This window comes from Camellia sinensis, chromosome 7 (assembly GCF_055761805.1).
Source record: "Camellia sinensis isolate YWXY chromosome 7, ASM5576180v1, whole genome shotgun sequence".
In the NCBI taxonomy this organism is placed as follows: domain Eukaryota; kingdom Viridiplantae; phylum Streptophyta; class Magnoliopsida; order Ericales; family Theaceae; genus Camellia; species Camellia sinensis.
In genome coordinates this window covers 51,142,055-51,169,850 of record NC_138967.1, presented here as the reverse complement: position 1 = coordinate 51,169,850, position 27,796 = coordinate 51,142,055, and the positions used below count along the sequence as shown (strand labels likewise).

General features: G+C 36.7%; 2 pseudogenes across 1 annotated transcript; both read right to left on the bottom strand.

The window, feature by feature from the left end:
- Window positions 1-946: 946 nt before the first annotated feature.
- Window positions 947-4,860, bottom strand: LOC114311131 (uncharacterized; annotated as a pseudogene).
- A 1,413-nt stretch (window positions 4,861-6,273) lies between these two features.
- On the bottom strand, window positions 6,274-27,652 carry LOC145795095 (protein RST1-like; annotated as a pseudogene). Its single transcript, XR_014335318.1, has 16 exons — window positions 27,369-27,652; window positions 26,267-26,435; window positions 17,233-17,927; window positions 16,962-17,130; window positions 16,696-16,826; window positions 16,508-16,599; window positions 15,753-15,840; window positions 15,452-15,674; window positions 12,809-12,886; window positions 11,941-12,123; window positions 10,606-11,455; window positions 10,161-10,510; window positions 8,933-9,556; window positions 7,909-8,059; window positions 7,602-7,720; window positions 6,274-6,825 (listed from the first exon to the last, which is right to left on the bottom strand). The product of XR_014335318.1 is annotated as a protein RST1-like (transcript).
- Window positions 27,653-27,796: the final 144 nt, after the last annotated feature.

Sequence of the window (27,796 nt, the reverse complement as noted above, 5' to 3'; positions counted from 1 at the left end):
CATCTTTTATTTAAGGAAAAAAAGACTGCAGTCGATTATTTGTTTCATTTTAAACTTTTTTGATTAATAATCGCAAGGTCTATTTTTTGGGGACAAACGAACAATAACAATTTAAAATGTTATATCATCTCAATTTATTTGTATATTTATCTATTATTCATTTATCTATTTACATCACTTATTTTTTCACATGTCATTTTTTATTTGTCCACTATACCTATATGTTCATATCACCACCACCACTACTGCTAGCTATTGTCGCCAGCTACTTCTAATGACTTGTAGAGCTTCTACATTTTTTTAACATAGAAAAGGAAGAATTTAATTTAAATAAGAAAATCAATCACACACACACGCGCGCGCGCACACACACACACACATATATATATATATATATACAGGGACTGATATGAAACGGAGATAAAGAAAACTTATCATGTATAACATTTTGCTTTAATTTAATCTATAATCTAAGCCAATATATAGTATTAGAAGCACTATATCAAAATAGAATTGAATTAACAAATATAAAATTTGGTGGTGTTTGCTGGTTTAATTGGGGGATTAGTAATGTTATGGTTTGTCTAAAATTACCAACACCACTTTGATTTTTTTTAAATATAAATAATAATAATAAAACTTGCCGTTTTTGAAGAATTAAAAGGGCTTCATTCTGATCATTACCATCTGCCATAGAAATTACAATGTAACAGTAACTCTGTTATAAGATGTGCATAGCCAGTCTCAAAAGCAATTGAAGGCATGAATTAATAATAATAACAACTCCACAGAGCACCCCCTATAGCTTTCATTGCCAAAGGATTCAAATTGAAATCCTCTTCGTATGATGCCTGACAGGTCATTGGAGCTAAAATTCAATATTTTGAGAAATGAAATGGAAGTTAATTCTGGAGGGATTACACCAGACAACTGGATACTGGAAAGGTCCAAAGACTCAAAATACTCATGTTTTTAAAATTTGGGGGAATTATGACCAGTAAGAAGGTTATTTGACAGGTTCAGTCCAATGATGCCTCTCAAATTGCCTATTTGGGTCGGCACAACACTGGTCAATTGGTTACAAGATAAAATCTATTATGGGAACAAATGTGGATGCAATTGTTCGAGTATTTCTGGCAACATAAAACTCACCTGACCCCTCATAATCAACAGGAAACAGAATGTTGCCATTGGAAACGTCATTACAAGAAGTAATGTTGTCAAGGCACTAGGGGATGCCATGTGAAAGGTTGTTTCCTAAAAAATCCAAGATAATCATTTGTTTTGATTGACACAAATGCACAGGGATTTCGCCTTGTAAATGGTTTCGTCAGTAAAAGCAGAGTTAACATAGGAAGAGGAGGAAGTTGAGTCGAAAGCTCTCTAGACAAGTCGTTTTCTCGAATGTCTAGGGTACCTAGAGAGGAGCACTTCAACAAGTTGTCTGGGTTCATTTTTAACAACATATTGTTGTGGAGATACAACTACTTCGAGTTTGGCAGGCTGGAGTTTTTTAATAGTATTTCACCATGCAAGTTATTAAAAGATAAATCCAAGTATTGCAATGAAATCATGTTTCTTGTCACACCGATAAGAATCTCTCCTTCTAATCCATTGCTCGATAGATCAAGAGTCCTCAGTCGCCTCATTTCATCAAGTTGGGTCCAAATATGATCTTGGTGGGATAAAGACATCCTTGCCATCAGAATTTTCTGTTTCAATGGGAAAACACTAGTTTCTCTCATACAATCTAGGACTGCAACAATTAATATCAGTTGATCAGGCCTGCGTAGTAGTTGGCTAAGAATTTTGTGTCCCTAAATTCCTCTATTCCAAAATACTCGCAATCATTAGATTATATGGAAGCCTTCTTGTTGCAAGTTGCTGCATGTAGTGTGTGAAGGTGTTTAAATTGGGAAGGAACTGAAAAAGAAAAGGAGAGAAGCCTTGTCATCTCTTGATAGAACCATATAGCTCACATGCATAATTCTTAGAGACATATACCAGTGTTACATGATCTTAGTTGTTGTAGATTGTCCAAACTCCATGGCACATGCCACCACCCCGTGCACGACTTCTAGAGCCCATAGGTTGCAAGCTTCTCGATGACTTCTGGAACTCTATGATCACTATCATTAGCCAATCAAAACATTTTCAAGTGCCACAATTGCATAATATTTACAGCTCATAGTAATGGCTCTTGCTGTCCAAGTTGCTAGAGCCCTCTTCGCACCACCTTCATTTACAACTAACAGTTGTGTTGCTTGGGGCACATAGCAATTCAACAAATCAAGTGCCACTTTCTCATATCTGAAGGCAACGGCAACTGATTTGAATCTGACACCAGAAAACTCTATTCGGGAGCTTTCAAGAGGGATTGGTTACAAGATTTGTTTTCTTCATTCCCCATACAGCACACAGTTTTTGATCTCGTAGCTTTACATAATCCATCTATCACGTACTTGAATGTCAGGCTATTTGGTGCAAAGCCCACCTTCAGCAACCTATCCTGAAGCTCTATCAACTTGGCAATATCACCTGCCTCACAATAAACCTTGAGGAGTGCATTACAACATTCTATGTCATAAATTTGAAATTCTTCAACAATTGAACCAAGTAGAGATTTTGCTTTATCAAGATTCCTTTCCTTGCAGAATCCATTTATCAAAGCCCTGCAAGTTTCAATATCAGGATTTACACCAAATTCAACCATTTCTCTCATTACGGACTCACCCTCCACACTTTTACTTAATCTACACAGGCAGCCTATAAGAGCTTTATAGGTAACTAAATAGGGTTTCATATCATTAGAAACCATCTCAGCTTTCAACAGTAATGCCTCCTCCACAAAATCACACTTGGATAGAGAATAGATCAATTCATTGTAAATTTCCTCTTTAGGCTCATGACCAACTTGAGACATTCTTTTCAAGAGATTCTTTGTTGCACATGACCAATTCTCCTGACAGAAAACAAGGATTAGATAATCAGTTGGATTGTCTAGATAACAATGGACTTGACTTATGAATTGAGGTGAAATGAATTGTCATGAAATGAATTAAGATAAAATGGCTTGAAATATGAAACTTGGCATATTATGATCATGTAAGAATACGAATGATTTCATCATGGGTATTGTATATGCATATCATACTTATATCTTTGTTAAGTTTCATATATTGCGCTAGATTGTTTCTACTGGGCATTGGCTCACCCTACTTGGAAAAACATATTCAAGTGCTGGTGATATGCCTCCGCCAAGGACTTAGTTTGGGAGGATTGTGAAGCTGAAGGCTCACTTTTGTTTACATTATATTTATCTTTTGTACAAGCCTAAGACTTTATCTGTATTGAGTTTATGACTCATTTTGTTGTAACCAAACACGGTCTTGGAAAGATGTAAGCCATTAGGGCATATGAATATCTATGTTAGCTTTCATTCTTTATTACGTCTTGTAACACATGTTGTAAATTCAGGATGAACGATTTATGAATATATATCGCATGTGTCACCTTTTGTATATTAACTCTGATTAATGAAAACTTCTTATTGTATCTATATCGCTTTGTACTGGTGTTTGGAGTTGGATTATTGTAATTATTTGGGGGCGTTACAAACCATCCTACGTAAGATTTGATGAGCCTTTCTCACTTTCCCTTCTTTACAGAGATCATTCATCAAGGCAGTATATGAAACCAAATCTGGCATCACGCCCCTCCTATACATAATCTTATACAAATAAAATGCATCTTTCAATCTTCCCTTCTTACAATAACTATCAATCAACGTATTATATGTCACAATATTAGGATCAAACCCTTCTTCTTCCATATTCTCCAAGAACTCATTCACCTTATCGACGTCTCCACCTTTGCAAAAGGCATGAGTCTATATTAAAAGTATAGGAATTGGGGTGTACCCCGATTCTTTCCATGTCTTCATAGATTTGCTAACACTGATCAGTATAATTCAACTTCAAAAGTCCGTCCAAAAGACTATTAAATACAGCAACATGCAGAACAAATCCAAGCTTTACCATCTTCAGAAAAGATCTCAAACCTTCTTTAATCATGCGCATTTTAACATAAGCCTTAACAAGCATATCAAAGGTAACGGGGTTCCAATTACACTCATTTGTACACTGAACCAAACTTTGGAAAACATCTCCACTTGCCGAAACATCTCTATTCAACTCTATTAATTCAGATAACAGTTTCATTGCCCGTGAATAGTTCCTAGACCATGCTAATATGTGAACAATAATACAGTAGTTATGGGTCGATGGTTTAAGACCCAAATCATTTTTGACCCAGTTAAAGAAAGTGAGAGCTGTGGAAGAATCAGACTGGCATCTCAACAAAACCCTAGAAATTTCATGGGTACCCAAATGAGGAAGAAGCCCTTGAATGTCTTTGTGAACAATGGGAAAATGGTTTGAGATTGGAGCATATGAGATCGACTATATTGTTAGGGTTTTGAGTATGGAGAAGGAAACTGTAAAGTGGGTTTGAGATTGATTTGGTCTGAAAATATGTTAGGATTTGGAGATATGAAATTGACGACGATGACAATGAGAATGACAATTTCAATAGAAAATTAGTGTTGAGGACTGGTTCTGAAGTCGGTGCAGAGCAGATTGATCTTTGGATGATTTGGTTAATAGAATTGATCGATGTTCGATTCATCGGTTACTAACAAAATGATGAAGCTACTCTACAAACTGAAACAGAGAAACATACCGGGTTACTAGGTTAGGTTAAGCCCTATAAATCAAATTTCGAACAGATGAGACGATGAATATAGAAATTCGATCTCTTCAGCTTCTCAGTTACAGTTTGTTTGATATCTGAAGGACACAAAGCCAGACCAGACCCTTTTAATCAGGAAACCTGTGTACCTTTTATAGGGGGGGAATTTTGAACAATCTAGGGTTTTGGATGAACAAATAACCCAATGATCAAACGTCCTACAATATTGACCGTTAATTTGTTAAAATTATATCGATTTATATTAATTTATACTGTTTTATCTATTAATTATAGATTAAATTTTAAAATTTATAATCTGACTTTTAAACCGTTTCCCTTCGTTTAGTTAATATATATATATATATATATATATATTTTAACCTCTAATAAAATATCAAAGTAAAAATGAGTGTGAAAGATATTTAAAATATGAAATTTGTTACAAATTTGTAGCTATATATATCAAAGATATTATATAAAATTACTTTGTGTTATATATATATATATATAAATATTATGTAAATTAATATTATATATTATGCAAATATTTGATAATTAATTAGAATATTCTTCAATCCATCAATTCGTCCAAAACTGTCCAAACCACAATTTGCTAATCTGCTAATTCGTCAATCCGCCATTCGATTTGTACACCCAAACCGCATTGCACACACCCTATTGATAGTTATCAATTGCATGAAAGTAAAAATAAAAATAAAAAATTAAAGGTTTTTCAAAATAAATAAAATGAAAAACTCTAAATACACTTTTTATTAAAATTAAAATATTTTTAAATTTTTTACTTATTTTTAAAAGCCTTTAAAAAATATATATATATATTTACTAATAAATCCTATATACAAGACTTGTCCCAATACTAAAAATGCTCTTTGACTGGGGCATCGTTTTTACTTATTTTTAACAGACTTTTAAAATATATATATATATATATTTATTAATAAATCCTATGTACAAGACTTGTTCCAATACTAAAAATGCTCTTTGACTGGGGCGTCGTTGCTAAATTGAAAATATAACAAGTTTCAAGACTATTTTTAAGACTAAAGTGAAAAATATATCCTATTTTAGAGTTCAAAATATAAATTATTTGACCTTTTTAAAATTAATTTCACACAGTACCACTGCATATAATTTCAGAAATGAAAAAAAAAATTCAAAAATTAAATTGAGACAACAATTGATTTGAAAATCTGAGAAACGAACCATACACCAAAATTTTTAAATATTTTCACTCAAATATTTTAGATTCTTCTTTCTTCTTCTTCGTTTTTTTTTTTTTTTGAACAAAAAATATTTTAAATTCTTCTAAGAACGTGAAATTTCCACAAGAGGTTACACCTTGAGAATAAAATGAAAAAAATCACATCTTGATTCAACCCATAACAATAAGATTCTCATTTCACTTCTCAAGTTTACCATCCAAACATAACATTGAAATGTAATCTCATTCCATCATAGAATGTTATTCTATCCTAAATTTCACGTTTATTAAACCGTTAATCTACATCAAGATGCGATATTGCATTAATTTTCCTATTAGAAACAATTTCAGTTGCTAACAAAGTTACATCACATAGAAAATCAAATTCCTCTGAAACTACTATACAAAAAACAAAATGTTACAAGCTGCAACTAATACAAACATCATGCGTTCAAGCCTTGTTGCAAGCATTTCAGCCTATGTCGCAGAATTCAAGGGACCACCAAGTTGGCAAGCTTGAATTGCTTCTCAGGAGGCAAATAATCTTTCAAAGAAACACAGGTACGATGCATCACCTGCAATAGGAAAAAAGCAGAAACATTCTCACTCACATCAATAGGCTGCAGGATAGGTGAATCATCACTGCGTGCTATACGCATGGCCCAATCACAAATTCTCTCTGTGGATGCCCACAAATACGAAGCCACAAACTCTGCAACCAACCCCCAGCTGCTATCTGATAAAAGAGATGAAAGGGTAACTGGTAGGTCACTCAACACCGTGTGTCGGTCCACAACTAGGAGAGGCATATACTTGGAGCAGCTACCACAGAGCATACCAACGGAACACAGAGCCTGCAGGGGAACCAAGGATAAATATACAAGTGCAATGAAGTTTTCAAGCTGTTAGCAGGTGTAACCCACTAAAATTCATCTGAAAAATTTAAGCCAGTTGATAACTCATAACCTAGTTTTTCAATAGAAAGACTTCAATGACACCATTAAAAAAGAAGCTAAGGTATTGTAAAAGTGCAGCAGGAGCCAACAAGCCCCAAAGAGAAACTGCTATGAACATATCAACAAAATAGAACTCAACCCCAAAAGTTAGTTGTTAAGGTGAGGGTGCCCTCACGTTTATATACTGCACTTTACTTTAGAAGTCCTACACTTCATGTGTAGTGGGTGATGAAAAAGGAGGTACCAATCTTGGGATCTCTTGCATTACCAAGCAATGTGAGACTTCACATCACACCCTCCCTCACTTGGTAGCACCCACCACATGCAAGCTAGGGATACGCACCCTACCTATCCCTGGTTGAACTTAATCCCAAAAGCTAGTTATTTAGTGGGGATGCCCTCACGCTTATATAGTGCACATTACTTTCATAGTTGGGCAATGTGAGACTTCACTACGCACTAGCATCCCATTAAAATGAAGAGAATAATTGGGAGATGAAGGCAGCATGTTTTCAATTACCAACACACTTATTTTCAGCACTAGATACATGATTTCTGATAGAAAATACTACCATGTATCGTGCATTTGTGCCAGAGTAAACAGACTAGGGTTTTGGGACAATCCACATCAATTTCAAAAAGTAACGATAACATATTAGAAGAATTGGGCCTACCATGGAAGGATAAATTGTTACACAGCTAATTTCCACTACATCAACAAGCCACTGTTTTTTTATACTTCCTTCAACATGTTGCAGAGCTGCTACAACTTCTACCAGAACATCCCAAATACCTGAAAAGATACAAAGTCAAGATGTAATCTGAAAGTGAAGTTTTCAGCTATAAAGGCATGAGACGCAATAATGCTCATTTTAACTTGGTGAAGAAATAAAATTTAAAGATTCCAGTTTCAGAATTTACTGATTATTAAATATAGTTTCCTTAAATTATAGCTAGGTTACAATTCTGTGAAAAACTAACCATCTGATCTAGTGTTCAATAGATAAGCTTTCAGTTTTCCCAGCTCGCACGGTGGGATGGAACCAATCTGAACTAGCCTGGCCTTCGCTTGCATCGTTTTCACTACCTTGGAGAATTCACCATCTCCTTCCACTAAATTTACTTCTGAAACCTGTACAGGGCATGCAGTAGTTAAAGTTACTGAACTAGCAGAAAGCTCAAAAGCTATGGTGTGTACAATATATAGGGAATAATGAAATTCATTTCCTGCAGAAACACATCATGCCCAGCAACAACTCAATCTTGCTTTTCCATGTGCAGCCCATAGGCAACGTAAAATACCCAATGGCAGTGCATGACTTGGTGAAACTAAGACCAGGGCTGAAACTGACCAATTCAAGCCGATTGATTTGGTTTTACTGTGCTTACTGGTTATGCTTCCAAGATTTGAAGAACACAGATGACATTGGATACCAGGTTGATTTTGAAAGATTCAGCTTGGGCCTTATTCACCTTGATTTTGACAGATTTACTTCGCTCCCTCTACCTTCAGTGTAAGATTCACCCTAGGCCTCTATTTAATTAAGCCTACTAACAGGTAAAAAACAGACTCATGAGGCCAGCCCAATTAAGCAGCCATTATTTTTTAATCTACTGATAATGTTGTACTTCAAGTATATGATTAATAAAATATAATAATTCGGTCCAAGGTTCAATTTTCTGGAACCGACCTGGGTGGGCTCCTTCTGGGGCTTTGGTACAGACCGCAACCAACCAACCCAACCCGTGTGTACCCCTATACCTACCAACCAATTTGTAAGAGAACTATTCCACTAAAACACAGGAGAAAAGATATTTTTAAGATGTCTATCAGAGAGAGAGAGAGAGAGAGAGGAGAGTTGCAAATCATGTGAAGACATCAGATTTCTGAAGGACATCAGCCTTTTGAATGAGTAAATTTAAATCACAAATTTAGAAAAAAATAATATCCATGTAACAAATATAATCACAATTGTGAATACCTGTAGAAGGATAAATAACCAACCTGTCGAGCCTTCACAAGACATCTAACTACTGCAGACCAGTCTACTGAATGCACCTGCTCCATCCCTGGAATAGTGTCTGAGTGCAATACAGGCAATGAAGAAAAGAGGACCCCCATGCAATTTTCCAAGTTTGATACATACTCTCGAGTGTCAAGAGAAGTTTCCATACAAAGATACAGGCCATTCCAGCACGAAACCCGCAATAAGCTTTTATGTTCTACGGTACAAACTTCTCTAAAGAGTAAAGAAGATAAAAAATTAGCCACATCATCAAATTGTTTCTCAAGCCTAGAACCCGAGAATATTTTTATCAGGTCTGCCAGATGAGAGAGAAACCATGATTGAAGATTCAGCTCAAGTGTCCTGAACCTGGACAGGTCAGACAGCTCATCGAGAAAGCTTAGGAGTGGATCAAATTGGTTTGCATGAGCTAAAGACAACTGCAGGCGTTCCTCCCTAAGGATTCCACTTATAAAAGCTGGAGACAATGACTCGGCAATTTGACCCTCATATTTCATGCACCGTCTGATGATTGCTCCCCAATCCAATGCTGGCAGTCTGGGAGCTTGTGAAAGGCAATGTAAAACAGTTGCAACTGTGTAAACATGTGAAATGTTACTTGCCTGAATTTTATAAAGTAAAATAGAAAAAACGGAAAAGACTAGAAAGGAGAGATTTGTATGCATCCACCACAGGCATTGGGGGGGTGACACAGAATTTTAATTCAATACTCTGCATAAGAAGTGAAAAGGAAAATAGTTTTCTGATTGATAGTTGAATCAGTTAATAATGTGATTTCCTTAAAAGAACCAGCAATCTTGAATCATCTCTTTATGTTTATGGAGGAGCAGCATATCCACAAATAAATTACCCAAAACTAGGTCAATACATGGATATTCATATCTACATCATGAATACTAGTAAGCTTAAATAGGTTACACAAGTAAATCATCTTTCCACATAAGTCAATATGAACCTTACAAAAGACAATTTAGCTATAGAGATATATAAAAATAATAAATAAATCAATAATGAGCCTAAGAAAATTAATTAGAAGCTCCCGAGTTTGCCTCTAGTTCTACTGCAGTGCAGATATATGTCACATTAAAGAGTGTCAGTCATAATTGCAGTATAAAATATTTTCTTCTATATAAGAATAAAGTGCTTTGATTACGAGCAATATAGTGCTTCAATAAGCATTTCCTCATAATCCAACTAGAGACCTACCCCAAGATAGTTCAGATGCATTAGCCACAAAGAGAGCTCCATGACTACATTGTCCTTGGGAAATTTTTTTGATACAGATTTTTGACCAGCAGCGTTACTTGGGAAACTACTCTCAGTGTTTTGCAATTCTCTGAACCACAAACAATGTCTAAGAAATGAAACTACCCATGCTGCATATTGTTGCAGTTGATCGTCATCGGAATTTTGTGTGACAAGAAACATCTCTTGTACCAATGATGTCAACTGGGACTCCAAAACATGACATGAAAGTAAAGGACCCATTATGTAAAAAGAATCTTGTAAGGAACAATTAATACTTGTCAAAAAAAGAGGAGAAAAAAAATTCAAATCATCAAACTAAAAGAAACACTGAGTTTGGTAATGCAGCAAAATATAATCACCTTTTGGTCATAAGTGGTGCGCAAAGTATTTAAAGGGTAATTGGGAACCAGAGTCCCAGCACCTTCTCCTAATGCATTAACAACACCAAGCATCCCACCAAAATGGGTAAGAGGAGGGTGAGGATCAGAGTAACTTTTCCGAAACCGGGCCAACAAATCTTTTACGACTTCAACTTTCAAAGAGTGCACACCTTCATTCAAAATACAGGCAAGTAAGCTTCCTGCTCCAACGCAAGATGCCATCAACAAGCTCTCTGATGGGAGATGCCTGATTTCCTAACAGACACTAGTTCCGAAATGAGCTCCCTAAAGCCACTCACTAGCTGGTCGAGTTCATTATCATACATCAGTTCTACTCTGGCAGAATGCCACCATGGACGGAAGTGCAAGACAAGATCCCACAGATAATACTATATCCAAACCTTCACTGTTAAAAGAGTTTTGAACTGAATGATTCAAATGTGGAATCCATGATAAGATAAAGGCTTTAATTTTTTGCACAACATCATGGGCCCCAGATCTGTATATTGCACCAATAGAACTCCCCAGACCAAGGACAAGTCCTGCAATACCCCATATATCTTCCTCCAAATCATTATAGTTCTTATCCAATGACTTGTAAGTTACATACCAACCAGTATCATCTGTACCCAGCGGGAAATATACAGAGAGACTTTCTAGAAGATCAGATGAAGATGGAGTAAACTGACTTATCATCTGACACAAGGCCCTAATGATTTTTCCAAGTAAATCTACTTCCTGCATCTTACAGGTTTCTTTTCCCAAGTCGGATTCATCAGAAGCTTCAACCCAAGTAAGAAGATCTTGACATGAAAATCTCAATCCAACTCCACAAGCTCCTTTTACAAGGGTGCTTCTGCTACAAGATGAAACCTGAAAGCACAGACCATGAAACAATAAATTAGACACCATTTTTTTATGTAAAGTTATTTCCTTATCATTATCACATTTCTTTTAGTAGTCCTATGTTCAACATGCCTATAGGGTATGTCAGCAGGAGACGAGAAAAGAGAAAAGAAAAAATTCCATTCTTTCCTGCTTTATGGCTGATTTCTGAGTTGAGAAAAGAATAGTGAGGAAATATTTTAAGAACATCTCTTTTTACAACAAAAATTATCCTCAGAAATGAGGAGACAATTCGAGATAAAGTCTAAAAGACAATTACACATCCACCAAAAATGTTTATCCAGGACCATATTCTCAATTAAGCCATGACATTTTATGAAACAAAGCATCAAGATAATTTGATTTTAGACCACAGTTTAAGGTACGTGATGATGTTTTGAAAACCATAATTTGATTCGGCAAACTTCTTCACAGCAACATGTTCCAAGTAGTAGGGCACGAGAACCGTGTACCTGAATAAGTGCTTCGATGTTTTGGAATTTTTGTTTGTGATCAGTCACATGCAAGCAACTTGAGATCAATCCAAGGGAAATAGCAGCTGACCACTGGCGATGTTCGTGCTCACACTGGAACAGCCAATCAAGCAGGAATTTTGAAGCAGTTGATTCAACAGCATGGGCAGATGGAGGCAAGACCTGGAAATAGCAAAGTTTTTCTAAGGACTGAACTGAGCAAGACATGTTAAATGGGGAATCTAAATAAACTACAAGCATATCACTGCTTAAGATTAACAATCTCCAATAGAGGTGAATCACCAGAATTGATGAAGTGGACAAAGTTTGGGGAGCATGACTTGCAAGCAAACTCAATCAATTAAGGTAATGTTTATTAGCTAATAACCAGGTAACTCAATTTGATCATTGCAACTTATTCTGAAGGTTATTATTTCTTACAATGGAGTAGGTTACGTTTTTTTTTTTGGATCAACAACAAAATTGTATTGATTAATCAAAAATAAGAAATGAGGATAAGGCATCCTCTACAAGAAAAAAAAATAAAGGAAAAAAAACATAGCCCAAAACAAACGACTACAAACAACAGAACTCTACATGTCACATACTGACAACTAATCTCTAACTAGCAAAAACAGTGGAATCCCCCGAAAAAGAGGATTCACTGAAGCCCAAAATAAAGTTAAGTGACAAATTTTATCCAAACCCATGCATTCCTTTCCAACCCTAAAACCCAAAAAGTTGCAAAGACGGCGCAATACCAAAACACTTTGGCCCTCTTCAATCCTCCCAAAGCACAAAAGTCGATTAGTAGCATATGCCCACTAACTTAACTGTAATGGAAAAATAATGACATTGAAATTCTTACCTCACAAAGCGCACCCAAAGCTAGTACAATGTTTTCTACAGATCTAGGAATTGATTCCTCTGCAAGCCGTTTTATTATCTGAAAGATGAGCAAGGATAAAGTGTCATATTTGTGACGCCTCGAAAATAATCCATCAAGATGAAATACTTTAACTAACATTCACTATATAAGTATAACGAAACCTTCAACTTTTACATCATTAATCACCGGTTTCATACAAAAATTCCACATGCGAATTATACATTCAAGGATGTTGAATACATGAATATATAGCATGTAGAGCGTCAATTTTCAAAATAAATAAAATGCTCTCATGGGCTACAACTTCCAAGACTTAAGCCCGGTTACACAAAAGTGGCCTTTCGGACCCTTACAAGAATAGCCCTTGGCTAGCAATTAAATCACAACAAAATAGAGCTATTTACTCTTCACAAATTATCCACGCCCTTAACTTGGCAGGATCACCACGTCTTTTCCTGCACCAAAATCCCATAGGGGTGAGCATAAAGCCCAGTAGAGAATTCTTACAAAGTATATACAGTTATGTAAACTCTCAATTGTTGAATGCAATGCCATGTAATGCCAGTTTAAAGGAAATTCCATGCACATGTTCTTAAAAATTATCAAGTTTTCAACAATAGTTTTAAAATAAGTCTCAAAATTTCCGAAATCTCCAATTTTAATCAATAGGGGCGGTAAATACGACTCAGGTAATCCCTAAGTTAGTGTCTGCAAGTAGACTCAACAAGCACTACCAATAACCCCACTTTACCGGTTGCTAATCGGAAGGAAAGTGGTACCTCCTCCGCGCGTGTTTTCGATCCTTCACCCCGGACACTTAGGCCAACTTATCAAATTCATCTACACCTCCCAACCGGACTTACCAACGTATTTATCCCATAACATTAAAATAGTTCCCATTTAAAATATTATTTTTTCAATGTAATGTTTCCAACTCAATTCAAGATGCATATAAGAGTGATAATAATAAATTGCACGAGTATATGATGTAATAACAAAAGCCTCATAACATTTCTCCATTTTCTTCCAACTAATCTTGTTTCACAATTAACCATGTACACAACCAAGCTATCAACACATAGCAATGTGTTCTCATTATGCACAATCTTCAACAATTTAGTCCCTTCAAGACTATGTGCCTGTTTGGCAGAGCTTAATTACAGCTTATTTCAGCTTTCAGCTTAATTTAAGCTATTTTGATATGTTTAGTTTAGCTTATACCTTATAGCTTATAGTTTTTTGGAAGTCAGAAATCAGCTTATTCTTTGAGTGGGACAGGAGATGCTTTAAGAATAAGCTGGAAATCAGCTTAAGCTGAAAGTTATAAGCTATAAGCTGTTGAGGTATAAGCTATAAGCACTTTCTCACAACTCTACCAAACAGGGCCTATATACAATGTTTTCGAACATCAATTTCCAAGATTCCCATTTCTCATGACCCATGTTACACAACAACTTGTCATCTCACAACCGTACATGTTCGTGCATTAATCAATAGTTTTAAAACAAATTCTCCTTTCTCATATATCAATAAGATTGCCATTTTTTGCTAAACCACATCATGAAAACCTACACTCATTCATTCTTTTAACACAAGAAAAGAAAGAGCCCCATAGGCATTTCCATATTTTTCCAAAATCCCTAATTTCTAGGGTTTTTCATCAAAACCCAACATTTTTCATTTTCATGGTGAAACCCTACCAAAATCATCTTTCTTAAGTCTGATGAAAAGGAAACCCTCTAGGATTAACAAAGGGTTGAGGTTTAAACCCACTTTTAAAACTCTCTACATTTTTAAATCTCAAAATAAAAATCAACATAAGAATCTTCAAGAAAACTTTTAAATCAACATTAATATAGCAAAACATGTATATATAACTTAAGAAATTCCTACCTCAATGTTTGATGATGAAAGAGATGAAACCCTAGATTTTATGGTGTTGAAGAGAGATCTCCACCACATACAATGTGATTCTTAAGAGGCTCTACAATGTTGATGAAGAAACTATGGACCAATTTCTAATGGATGATGAAGGATCAAGGATTTGGTCTTGTTTTGAGGTTGAAATATAGAGAGAGGTGAGAGCAATGTATTTTTAGAGAGGAAGAGAGACAAGAAAAATGATACACAGCCCAAAAGAGGAGAAAACAACAGAGTTTCACGGACTTTGGCCGACCGCACGTGCGGCACTTGCCCCCGCACGTACGGAGCGGGCCTCCCACACGTGCGGCTACCTCCGCACCTCCCTACCCGCAACTGCAATTTAAACAGTGTGCAACCCACTGAAATTCACCCCTCCCTGCACGTGCGGCCTCACCCCCCGCACGTGCGGCACTGGCCCAACAGCCCAGAATTTTCTGGCTTGATCCTCGGGCACTCCGGACTCGACCGTGCACCCTCCGGAACAAGTGAAATTCAACCCCGAACAAAAACAAGGACAAGAACTTTATTTTAAGAACAACTTCCGGATATTTCAAACTCAATGAGAACAAAAGGAGAACTTAGCAAGGAAAAAGAATATACCCGGTCGTCACAATATCATTCTTTACGCATTATACATGGAAATTGGGCTGGATGTGACTAAAGTGCAGTACGGACATTACTTTTAGAAGGGTAACAAACCTTCAGAATACCATTAGCAGCTTTAGATGTTTTATCCAACACAGTGGATGGCGCCTTAGCATCAAGGAAGGTGACACAAGCCCTCAACCAACGTTGCATGAAGGGTTTCCAAGATTGCAGTGAAAGAAGTGCAATCAGGATGTTTCTCGAGAGCTACAAAGATGCAACTATCTCCACAAGTGCATTCTCGTATTTAGCATGTACGTTTTGCAGTCCCTGAACTCTAATTAATGAAGAATTAGAAGTATGGTAAGGCCCTATGAAAAGATTTCAGCATAAAGCATTGGTGTAGTGATTTTACTTTTGCTGCCCCGTGGTCATGTCTTTAGGAGTCAAAGAAAGGCAAAACAGAGCTGCGCCAGGTAACTGACTAGCTCCAGTGGTATTTCCTGCAAATGAAATGCATATAAACACCTGGGGATCGGGATTACATACATGTGAGTCTCACCAAAATCATTAAGTTTCTACTTCAGCATCAATAACATCAACCACGCCCCATTCTTCTGATTTTCCTGAAGTTATTCACTTAACACATCTTTTCTATATTTAGAATCTCTTCTGGAAGTCTTCTATTTCTAAAATATTATATCTCATTTTCTGGTATTTTCTTACATTCATGTACTTCAAACATTGTGCCAGACTAAAATGACCAAGTAACATTTTTTATTTCTAGAGACTGGGTGTTGGTATGCAATACTTGGTTTTTGTTTTGTTTTATACACAGTCACAGGTTTGCTTGTAGAGGACTGCCTGTCCCGTTTTGTTTTTCTTCCTCTTTTTCTCAATAAAATTCATTTTGTTGCCGATCAAAAAACAAAAACAAGAAGCAGAAAGTGTGGTTACTTGCTGGTACTAGTCCCACCAATGCGGGGTACCAAGAGACTTAACGAGAGACACATGGAAGGAAGATCGTAGGAGGTCACAAAGATGACAAACAAGAAATTTTATTTTTATTTTGAAATTTATCTCCAACAAAACGGAGACTGGAAAAAACACCAGCATTTTCTCAGAAAGGCACAACCAAAGGATTACAAAGCAACAATCTGTTTATTATACCCGAAGCAAAAATAACCTGAGGGAAAACATCTAGCAACTTCTCAATCTTGTTTACAGCAACTTTTTTCTCCTTTACAAATCTGCGCCATGTGCTGAAGAAAAATGTTAAAAGGTTATCAAGTTAGCCACTTCAAACATTTCCAAACATGTGAAGCAGACAAAAGATGTTAATAAATATGTTTATTTACATGTGCTCATATGTAATAATCTTGACTTCAAATACTTCCATGGCCCATAGTACTTCAGGATCAGTCTCAGAAGTAAGCAGTTCCATGTTCCTTTTCTTAAAATCTGGAATGCTTTTTTGAATGTGTACTACCTGAGAATACATAACGCGCATGAAGTAAAAAACATAAAATCAGTAACCAGCTCAAATAAAACACAAGACAGAAGTAAGCAAAACTGCAAGGAACAATGAGCCAATAGGTATGTTCTCAACTTTGACAAAATTGACCTCATAATGAGTTAATGCATCGTAAGCAGAGACCCGGGCCTTTGCCCATAGAGACCCATGACCAGAATGTCTGGAGGTTCCAACATCCCACAATATTTGCAAAACATTTCTCGCAGCTTCAGGGTATGCTTCAGCATCCACTGCACCCCATCTTAAAAGAAGACATGCACTGCCCATAATATGAAATTTAGAGAATTTTAAAGGAAAGTAAGAACAGTAACAGATGATAGAAGAACTATGGCTCAAACACTGTTGAAGAGTGCCCACATACCAAACAAGAAACAGTACTGGATAGTTGGCCCTCAAAGATGCCATCAACAAAAGTGGGAACCAGATTTGAGGTAATCCCATTTTCCAGAGAATAGTCTGTTTTCTTGCACTCAACTCTTCAGTACACAACCCATCGAGTAAACAACAAAGCAACTCATGACTGTCATGCTGTTCATACCCCCTAAATTCGGAAGCCTTGGCACAAACACACCCGAAAAAGGATTTTGGATTTATCACATTTCTCAAGCCAGCCTCTTGACTAGTTTCAGTAAAGAGCTTCTTTAAAGAAACGGTAAGAGGACCTACAGACTTGTCACGACCCCATTCTGTCCCTAGTAGAATGATGCCGTGATGGCCAGTAATTTGAGATTACCAAAGGCCAACTTACAAAGATTCACACAACAAAGTATACATATGGGGCCTACATGTGCGGAAGCAATAAATTTAAATTTAAATAGTCCATAAGAGCTGTGCATAGATCGAATGAAATGACATACATCTTAACATGGTGTTACATCTTGGATACAAATAAACTAAAGTACATGATACATCTTGATCAAAAGTCTTCTCGAGCCAATACATACAAAAGAAATGAATTACAAACTAAGAAGCATGATCTTCAAGATGCTAGCAAAACATGAATCCAAAAACATCTTCCAAACAAAGCTTAGGCGACATCGCCTTCTTGCTCATCACCTACATATATATAAAGGGGAAAGTGAGCTTGGATACTCAGTGAATGATATAAGTAATAAAGGTTTGAATGAATGATATCCGAGATCTTTATCAAAACAATACATATCATAACTTGTAACAAAATAAGGGATGAACCAAGTCCATCAATCAAAGTCTTTCAAAGTTTCAAGGGATGCTTACTAACATCAACATAATACAAGGGATAACATTCCTGACAAAACAAGGGAATAATCGACCCGGAATCAATTAGACAAACCCACCCATACAAGACCGTCGGTGGCAAAGGAGATATCTCAAACAAGGGTACTAGTTGCATTATAATCCCCTAGCACTAAGGACTTTCCAAGAATGTCATCAAAACAAACATAATACTTGATACAAAAACTAAAGGATAATCATTCATGTTTGATCAAATACTTTTCCAAAACGAAACAAAGCTTTATCAAAACTTTATAACATAACTTTATTAAAAATACCACTCACAATAACTCTTCGAATGTAGGGCTTAAGGCAAGAATCCAAGACCTACAATCATATAGCAAAGGCTACTGAATGCATTTCCAAAAAGACAAGAAGGAATGTTCAAAGATGATTGTGCAATGCACTCTCAAAACAAGCTTTACATGAATGAAAATGATCCTGGCATTTCTTTCCAAAACCAAGCCAAGACACAGCAAAACATGTGCTGGGAGTCAAAACACTGTTTTTCTTCTAGGGAAAACATGCTAATGGATACACAGAGATGATCTAGGCAAAAATGGCCAAGCTGGGTGAACTCAGGGAGTCTTGGCTGAGGTCCCACACCTCTTGGCCGAGGTGTGGTCTCCTAGGCCTAGGTGTGCGGCAGCCTGCCGAGATGTTACAAAGTGCCGGCAAGGGTGTGCCATGGTCGACCTAGGTGTGCATACAAGATAGACTAAGATGCAAGTGATCATGCAAGGTAGGCCAAGGTGAGATACGATGCTTGGCCTTGGTGTGAGATCTAGGCAAGAATGGTCTCGGTGATCACACTTAGGGAAATGAAGTCTGGAAATCTGGGTTTCCCCCCTTGAAGAACATGAAGAACATAAACATGAAGAACATGAATGCCAAAAATCATAACTTCTTATTCAAAATATGAGATTTCATGATATGAGTTCAAAAATGTGGACCTCGGTACCCGTACTCGAAGATTTCATGAAAACAAACACAAAAACATGAAACTTGTTACAAATTTTCGGATCAAAACATGATTTTTCTTCAAAAACACAAGAACATCATTTTCTCTTTCTAAAACCAAACTTTAAATCAAAGCATGACTCATGAATCATGCTAGATCATGCAATGTGATCATATGAACATAAAGAACAACAAGAGTAGATCAAGAATCTAACCTCAAAACACGAATCAAATGGTTCAAACTCTAAGGATCAAGCTTGGAAATCTAGTTCTCTCTCTAAGAACTTCTTCTTCTTCCTAGAGCTTCTCTCTCTACGAGGCTAGGATATGGAAAGTGATATGGGTTTCTCAGCTAGAGCCTGACTTAACTCTCTGTTGGGACACGTGGCATCATCTGATTGGATCTCCTCAAAAAGGTGCCAGAGTGAAAAGACAAGAGTATGACAAAGTGTGTAAGGTAGCATGGGCACTCTGACAAGGCAATGATCCCGGATCAAGACATAGGCTTCGGGCAAGTAAGGTCTTCCTGATCTCGGCTAGGAAGGATAACACTTGGCCTAGCTGTGCCACACCTTAGCCTAGATGTGCCACACCTCGGTCTAAGTCATACCAGTCTAGGAACAAGATCACTAGGTGCATGGATCAAAGATCTAGGACGCCTAGATGATACACATCTCGGCCTAGGTGTAAGAGGTTCAAAGGTGTGACCTAGGCTTGAGACAGCAAAGATAGATGACCTAGGCTTAACACACCAAGCAAGGAACAAAGCATGCATATAATACTTAGGCAAAACATGATAGCATCAATATAAGACAAGAACCTTCACTTAGGCAAAACAAATCAAAGTCTAAAGATGCAAGCTTAACAAGGCAAAATCATGTAAATGCGTATGAGTATGACCAAGACAAGTGCTGGAAATTTGTGATAATGTATATAATATGATAGTGGTGTTGGTGAAGGATACTGGCATGTATAGAATATGATAGTGGTGTTGGTGGTAGATAGTGGCATGTATATAATATGATAGTGGTAGATAGTGGTAATATATAATATGTAAGTGGCATATAATGGGTTATAATGATGTTTGTAATATCTCCTATATAAGGAGTGTCATTTGGTCTTGTAAGATAAGAAGTTTTGAATATAACAGAAATATATTCCTTCTTCCTCATATTTTCGGAGTTCTTCTTCCTCATATTTTCTAAGTTGGTATCAGAGCCACAAAAAACACAGCAGCCCTAAAACCGTCATAGCCATGTCGGAAGTCACGTCTGAAACCACTTCAACCCCTGCCGCTGCCATTCCGGTGAAAACGTCCAACTCTCACTCTGTCCAAATCACCACCATTCGCCTAAATGGTGATAATTTTCTCCGCTGGTCACAATCTGTCCGGATGTATATCCGTGGGCAAGGAAAGATCGGTTACATCACTGGTGACAAGAAGGCTCCTGCTGTTAATGATCCGCTGTTCGACAGTTGGGACGCTGAAAACTCCATGGTTATGACATGGTTGGTCAATTCCATGGAGGAGGATATAAGCTCTAATTACATGTGCTATACTACTGCACAAGAATTGTGGGATAATGTTAGTCAGATGTATTCTGACCTAGGAAATCAATCTCAAGTTTTCGAATTAACTTTGAAGTTGGGAGAGATTCGTCAAGGAGATGATTCCGTCACCAAATATTTCAATTCGTTGAAAAGGTTGTGGCAGGATCTTGACATCTTCAACACATACGAATGGAAATCGGTTGACGACTGCAACCACCACAAGAAAACTGTGGAAGACAGCCGTATTTACAAGTTTCTTGCCGGCCTCAACATTGAGTTCGATGAAGTGCGAGGAAGAATTATTGGCAGACCTCCTCTCCCATCCATTGGCGAAGTATTTGCCGAAGTCAGAAGGGAAGAGAGCCGAAGGAGCGTCATGCTTAAGAAAAAAGGTACTGGTGAATCAATTGAAATTTCTGCTTTAATTAGCGATGCTGCGGCCAACAAGGCTGCAAATTACCAGCGCAGGTTTGATGATAAGCCACGGGTCTGGTGTGATTTTTGCAACAAGCCTCGCCATACACGCGAAACGTGTTGGAAGATCCATGGCAAACCTGTCAACTGGAAAAGCAGCAAACAAGGAGAGAAAAATCGTGGCTTTCCTACCGCTAATGAAGCCGATTCAGGTCCCTTCAACAAACAGCAGATTGATCAACTCTTAAAGCTGATAAAATCCAACTCCTCATCCGGTACTCCTAGTGTTTTGTTGGCACAAACAGGTAGAAATCCTAAAGCCTTCTCTTGCCTAAACTTCTCTCCGTGGATCATAGATTCCGGTGCCTCCGATCACATGACTAGTTTTTCCCATTTATTTAGTACCTATTTCCCTTGTTCTGGTCATGACAAAATCAGAATAGCCGATGGTAGTTTTTCACCTATTGCAGGAAAAGGATTTATTAAACTAACTGAGAAAATTAATCTCAATGCTGTTCTTCACGTCCCCAACTTAGCCTGTAATCTTTTGTCTGTCAGTAAACTATCTAAGGATTCTAATTGTCGTGTTACATTTTTTGAATCCCATTGTGAATTTCAGGACCAGAACTCGGGGATGATGATTGGGCGTGCTAGGATGCTTGAAGGTCTTTACTACTTTGATGAAGTACCTGCTAGTAATAAAAAAGCTCAGAGCTTTAATAGTACTAGTTCAATCTCTGTTCAAGAAAAAATAATGCTATGGCACTATAGGCTGGGACATCCTAGTTTTCTTTATCTGAAACATTTATTTCCGGAATTATTTAAAGGGATTGATTGTTCTTCTTTTCATTGTGAAAGTTGCATTTTTGCAAAATTTCATCGCTCTACTTATTTGCCAAAACCTTACCAGGCTTCCAAACCTTTTTATTTGATTCATAGTGATGTTTGGGGCCCTTCTAAAATCACTACTCTTTCTGGTAAAAAATGGTTTGTTACATTTATTGATGACCATACCCGCTTATGTTGGATTTATTTGATGAATAAAAAATCTGACGTGAAAAATTTATTCACAAATTTTTACAATATGATTGAAAACCAATTTCAAACCAAAATTGGTATTTTACATTCTGATAATGGAACAGAATATTTCAATGAGCAGTTGGGTGAGTTTTTGGAAAAAAAGGGAATTTTTCATCAATCTACATGTCGGGATACCCCTCAACAAAATGGCATTGCAGAACGAAAAAATAAACATCTACTTGAAGTAGCACGTGCTATAATGTTTTACATGCATGTTCCTAAATATTTATGGGGTGAAGCAATTTTAACAGCCTCTTATTTGATAAACAGGATGCCTACAAAGGTGTTAACATACAAAACACCTTTTGATTGTCTCAAAACTTTTTTTTCCTGACACGAGGTTATTTTCTGATTTACCCGCCAAAGTTTTTGGATGTACTGCCTATGTTCATGTTCCCAGTCAATTTCGTTCAAAACTTGACCCCCGTGCTATCAAATGTGTTTTTTTGGGTTATTCCTCAAACAAAAAGGGGTATAAGTGTTTCGATCCTCAAACCAAGAAATTTCATGTGAGTATGGATGTGTCATTTGTGGAAACAAAATCCTATTTCCCCAACACTTCTCTTCAGGAGGAGACAAGTGGAGTAGAAGACCGTTTTTGGGATATTTCTATCCCGCTCCCCAACGTCATTTATCCTACACAAAAACCACATCTGTCTGATAATGATCACTTAGGAGAACCAAGTTCTATAGTGCCTAGTCAAGAAGATTCTTGTTTAGGGGGAGAAGTACTACAAAATGATCTAAATCCTGAGCTTCAGGTTTATACTAGGAAGCGATTTCATCTGAGGAATAATGACCCGAATGTCCATCCTAATGACTCGAATGTCCACCCGAGTTCTGGCATCGAAATTTTAGGTCATCCTATTCCTTCTATTTCTGACCTTGATGTTCCTATCGCAATTAGGAAAGGTGTCCGAAATTGCATTAAACATCCTATTGCAAATTACCTCTCCTATAAAAGACTGTCTAAAAACCATAGAGCTTTCACATCTAGGATTTCACACTTGTTTGTTCCAAGGAATATACAGGAAGCATTGGATGATCCGAATTGGAAATTAGCAGTCATGGAAGAGATGAATGCTTTAAGGAGAAGTGGTACTTGGGAGATAGTTGATCTACCCAAAGACAAGAAAACAGTTGGGTGTAAATGGGTGTTTACGATAAAATGTAACGCAGATGGAAGCGTTGAGAGATACAAGGCGAGACTGGTGGCTAAAGGCTTCACTCAAACTTATGGGATCGACTATCAGGAGACGTTTGCTCCTGTTGCTAAAATAAATTCCATCAGAGTACTGTTATCTCTTGCAGTAAATTCAGATTGGCCTCTACATCAACTTGACATTAAAAATGCATTTCTCAATGGTGATCTTGAAGAGGAGGTGTTCATGAGCCTACCGCCGGGATTTGAGCAGAGACTTGGAAGCGACAGAGTATGCAGATTGAACAAGTCATTATACGGACTCAAACAATCACCAAGAGCGTGGTTTGAACGCTTTGGGAAGGCAGTTATCAGTTGTGGCTTCTCGCAGAGTCAAGCAGATCACACAATATTTTATAAACATTCAAAAAACAGTAAAATTGCAATTTTGATTGTTTATGTTGATGACATCATTTTAACTGGTAATGATGAAGCAGAGTTAGCAGCCCTCAAAGAGAAACTCGCAAAAGAATTTCACATTAAGGATCTGGGAGCCCTCAAGTATTTCCTCGGAATGGAATTTGCAAGATCCAAGGAAGGTATATTCGTTAATCAGAGAAAATATGTTCTTGATCTCCTTGGAGAAACAGGTATGCTTGGTTGTAAGATGGTGGAGACTCCGATCGAGCCTAACTTGAAGTTACAAGCTGCTAAGGCTGAAGAAGTCAAAGAGAGGGAACAATATCAGCGACTTGTAGGGAAATTGATTTACTTGTCTCATACGCGGCCTGATATTGCCTTTGCAGTCAGCATGGTAAGTCAGTTCATGCACTCACCAGGGGCAGAGCACTTTGAGGCCGTTTATAAGATCTTAAGATATTTGAAAGGAACTCCAGGGAGAGGCTTACTGTTCAAGAAACATGGGCATCTTCAAGTTGAAGTATACACAGATGCAGACTGGGCAGGAAGTGTTACAGACAGGAGATCAACATCCGGATACTGCTCCTTTGTAGGTGGGAACCTAGTTACATGGCGGAGTAAAAAACAGAATGTGGTAGCTAGAAGTAGTGCAGAAGCAGAGTTCAGAGCTGTTGCCCATGGAATCTGTGAAGTAATGTGGATTAAAAGAATTCTTGAAGAATTAAAGCTTTCTCACCCGACACCTATGAAGGTCTATTGTGACAACAAAGCAGCTATATCTATAGCTCATAATCCAGTTCTACATGATCGCACAAAACATATAGAAGTGGATAAACATTTCATCAAGGAGAAAATCAATGCTGGCATAATCTGTATGACCTACCTTCCAACAGGTGAACAATTAGCTGATGTGCTAACAAAGGGACTACACAAGAAGCAATTTGATAAGCTGACTAGCAAGCTGGCTATGGAAGATATCTTCAAACCAGCTTGAGGGGGAGTGCTGGAAATTTGTGATAATGTATATAATATGATAGTGGTGTTGGTGAAGGATAGTGGCATGTATAGAATATGATAGTGGTGTTGGTGGTAGATAGTGGCATGTATATAATATGATAGTGGTAGATAGTGGTAATATATAATATGTAAGTGGCATATAATGGGTTATAATGATGTTTGTAATATCTCCTATATAAGGAGTGTCATTTGGTCTTGTAAGATAAGAAGTTTTGAATATAACAGAAATATATTCCTTCTTCCTCATATTTTCGGAGTTCTTCTTCCTCATATTTTCTAAGTACAAGAATGAGGGTTGTTATAAGACTCATCCAATTCCAAGAAGTGATTCCATAATCTCTCCATTGCTAAGAGATTCTGCATGATTGAATTAAAGAAGCAAGTATTACCAAGATTAACCAAGCCTCTGACCACATAACCACTTTTTCCATCCAAACTACTTATGGTGTTTTCTAATTTTATCTCACTTATAACATTGCCACTCCCAAAATAAACATCCTCAACATCCACCAAGGCCCCTTGAAATGATCGCCCCTTTATCAATTTCACAATATCTTACAGCGGATCTTTCTGTTCACCACTTTCCTCCAATTTTTCAACTGGAATAAGTGTATTGCAAGGGAAGCACCAGTGTAGTTGAAGGTTTTCAAATTGGATAGCCAATGGATGACGGGTTTGACTGGCATGCTGAATTGCATGGGTTTGAGAGGTTGTTAGGAATCCAATCCCCCTGCATGAAAGATGACCACATTCCAAACAAACCCAAATTGCTTTAGACTCAGGTTTCTTGTCCATAGAACCTCCCCCTTTCTTCTTCACTTGCTTGCCCCTTCCCTTACTTGCCCACCTATCAACCACACCTTCTCTGTAGGGCCGGCCCTGAGTTTCCTGGGGCCTAAGGCGTAATAATTTTTCGGGGCCTTTTTAGATATTTATAAAAAAATAAAAATAAAAATCACTCTGTTTGATTTAGAGTTTTCAAAAATAATTGTCTAAGTTTGCAATTCGTTTTTTTTTTTTTATATTTTTTGTATTTGGTAAAGTTTTTTTTTTTTTTAAAAATATAAATATATTATAGTTTTTAAGCGTATCTAAATTAGATGTATCTAAAAAATAAATAAATAAAAATTGGGTAAAATATTTTTAAAAAAAAATACTAAAAAACACATAATTGGGCCATAAAGAGAGAAAATAATAGGCCACACAAAATTAGGCTAACGACTAATACATATACATATATTTTATATTTTATTTTTTTAATTGGACTAACAACTAAAACTTATAAATATTTTTTAATTGGACCTTTTATCAATTGGGCCAAATAGATTTTTTGAGACCCCTTTAAAATGGCCTAAATTAATTAAACAGAATTGGGCCATTTTAAGTTTTTAATATAGTGCAAGACTAAATTTGGAGGCCTTTTTTTGGGCCTAATTTTTGGGGCCGTAGGCACAGGCCTCACCAGCCTTAGCCCAGGGCCGGCCCTGCTCTCTATAATCTTCACACCTAATATGTTCTATAGACCTTATTCTTGAAGAAAATTTAGCTAAATCAATACCCTTATCAAGATGGGAACACACATTCCTCTCTTTTATGATTGAAAGTCCATTATCAGTACTTGGAATGCTATGCTGGCTGACAGTTTCAGTTTTCTGAGAAAGGGTAGAAACTCGCTTCTCTGTTTGACCACTTCGGGCTTTCTTCTTAACTTTTTTCGCCATTAATTCCTGAAACCAATCCAGGAAAACTATAAGCACCAAAAGAAATAAAACCAAATCCATATCCCGTTTGGATTGAGGGGTTTGACTATAAAAGAAAAGAAATGGTGAGAAACAAAAATCTTATCACTTATTTGGATGAATGAGGAGAGGCAAAATGATGTGAAAGGAAGAAATTGAAAGAAAGTGAAGTCTTTAAAACTCATGTTCTATTTTTCACCAAACTTGGTGCCATTTTTTGAGAAAGGTAAAAATTTTATAATACCTAAATTGTCCATCTAAATTAAAAATTAAAAAAGAAAAATAAAAATAAAAAGAAAAAAGAACACCAATAGAGTCCTCTTTCTATCATGTTCATCTAAACATAATGTGAGAAACCGCAGTTATTTCTTTTCCTCACCACCATAATCTTTTCCTTTCATTCCTTACCTAACTTACCAAGAGGACTGTTACCCTGTATATGGTTGGGGGATTTGGAAAGAAAAAAAGAAAAGAGAGGTGAAATATAAATAAAATCCCTTTCCCTTTCAAATTCGTTCTCAAATCTCCCAATCATACACAGCGTTAAGCAAACATCCTGATGATCAGGGAAAAAAACGTTCCAAAGCAATCCAATAAAGCAATAAACATTAAACACTAAATAACTAATAATTAAAAAAAAAAAAAAAAAAAAAAACAGACGCACTAACAATCATTAGTAAACCAAACCATTCCTAAAATCCCTACAGTCAATTAATTACAAACCCACATAGTAAAAAGAACGGAAACAAATACCAAAAAAAAAAAAAACATAATCACATCAAACGATCAAAACAAGAGATACATTCAACAAACCAATCCAATTATTCCACCAATACATACAAATATTTGAAAAAAAGTAAAACCCATCAAAGATTTGTGTTTGGAAGATACCCAGATGTTTAAAAAGAACAAAATATTCACCTCAAAATCTGATATTGCTTGAACAATCTCTGATGGATTCTCAGAAAGAAACTGTTGCTCGAAGATTAGGATCTAAAGATAAGGGTAGTGAGCTGTGTTAGAGAAAGAGTGGTCAGTGGAGTGCGCATTTTAAGGGGTTTGGCGCACCCTCATGGTCTCTACTAGCAATCTCTCTCTCAATGGAGCGAGGATAGTGAAACAGAGAGGACGTGGAATTGGAGGTAAAAAACACAGTTGAAAAGAGGGACAGGGTTTATCTCGGGACCTTGGAGAGTAATAGTCGTGATAAAATGAAACCTTTCATTAAATTTAAATTTCACAAAAATGATACTCCAATGTTAATATCAAATTAATATTAAATTCAAAATATTTTATATCTTTCATCAAATTGAATATGTCTAAATTTTTTATTAAATTACTGTAAATAG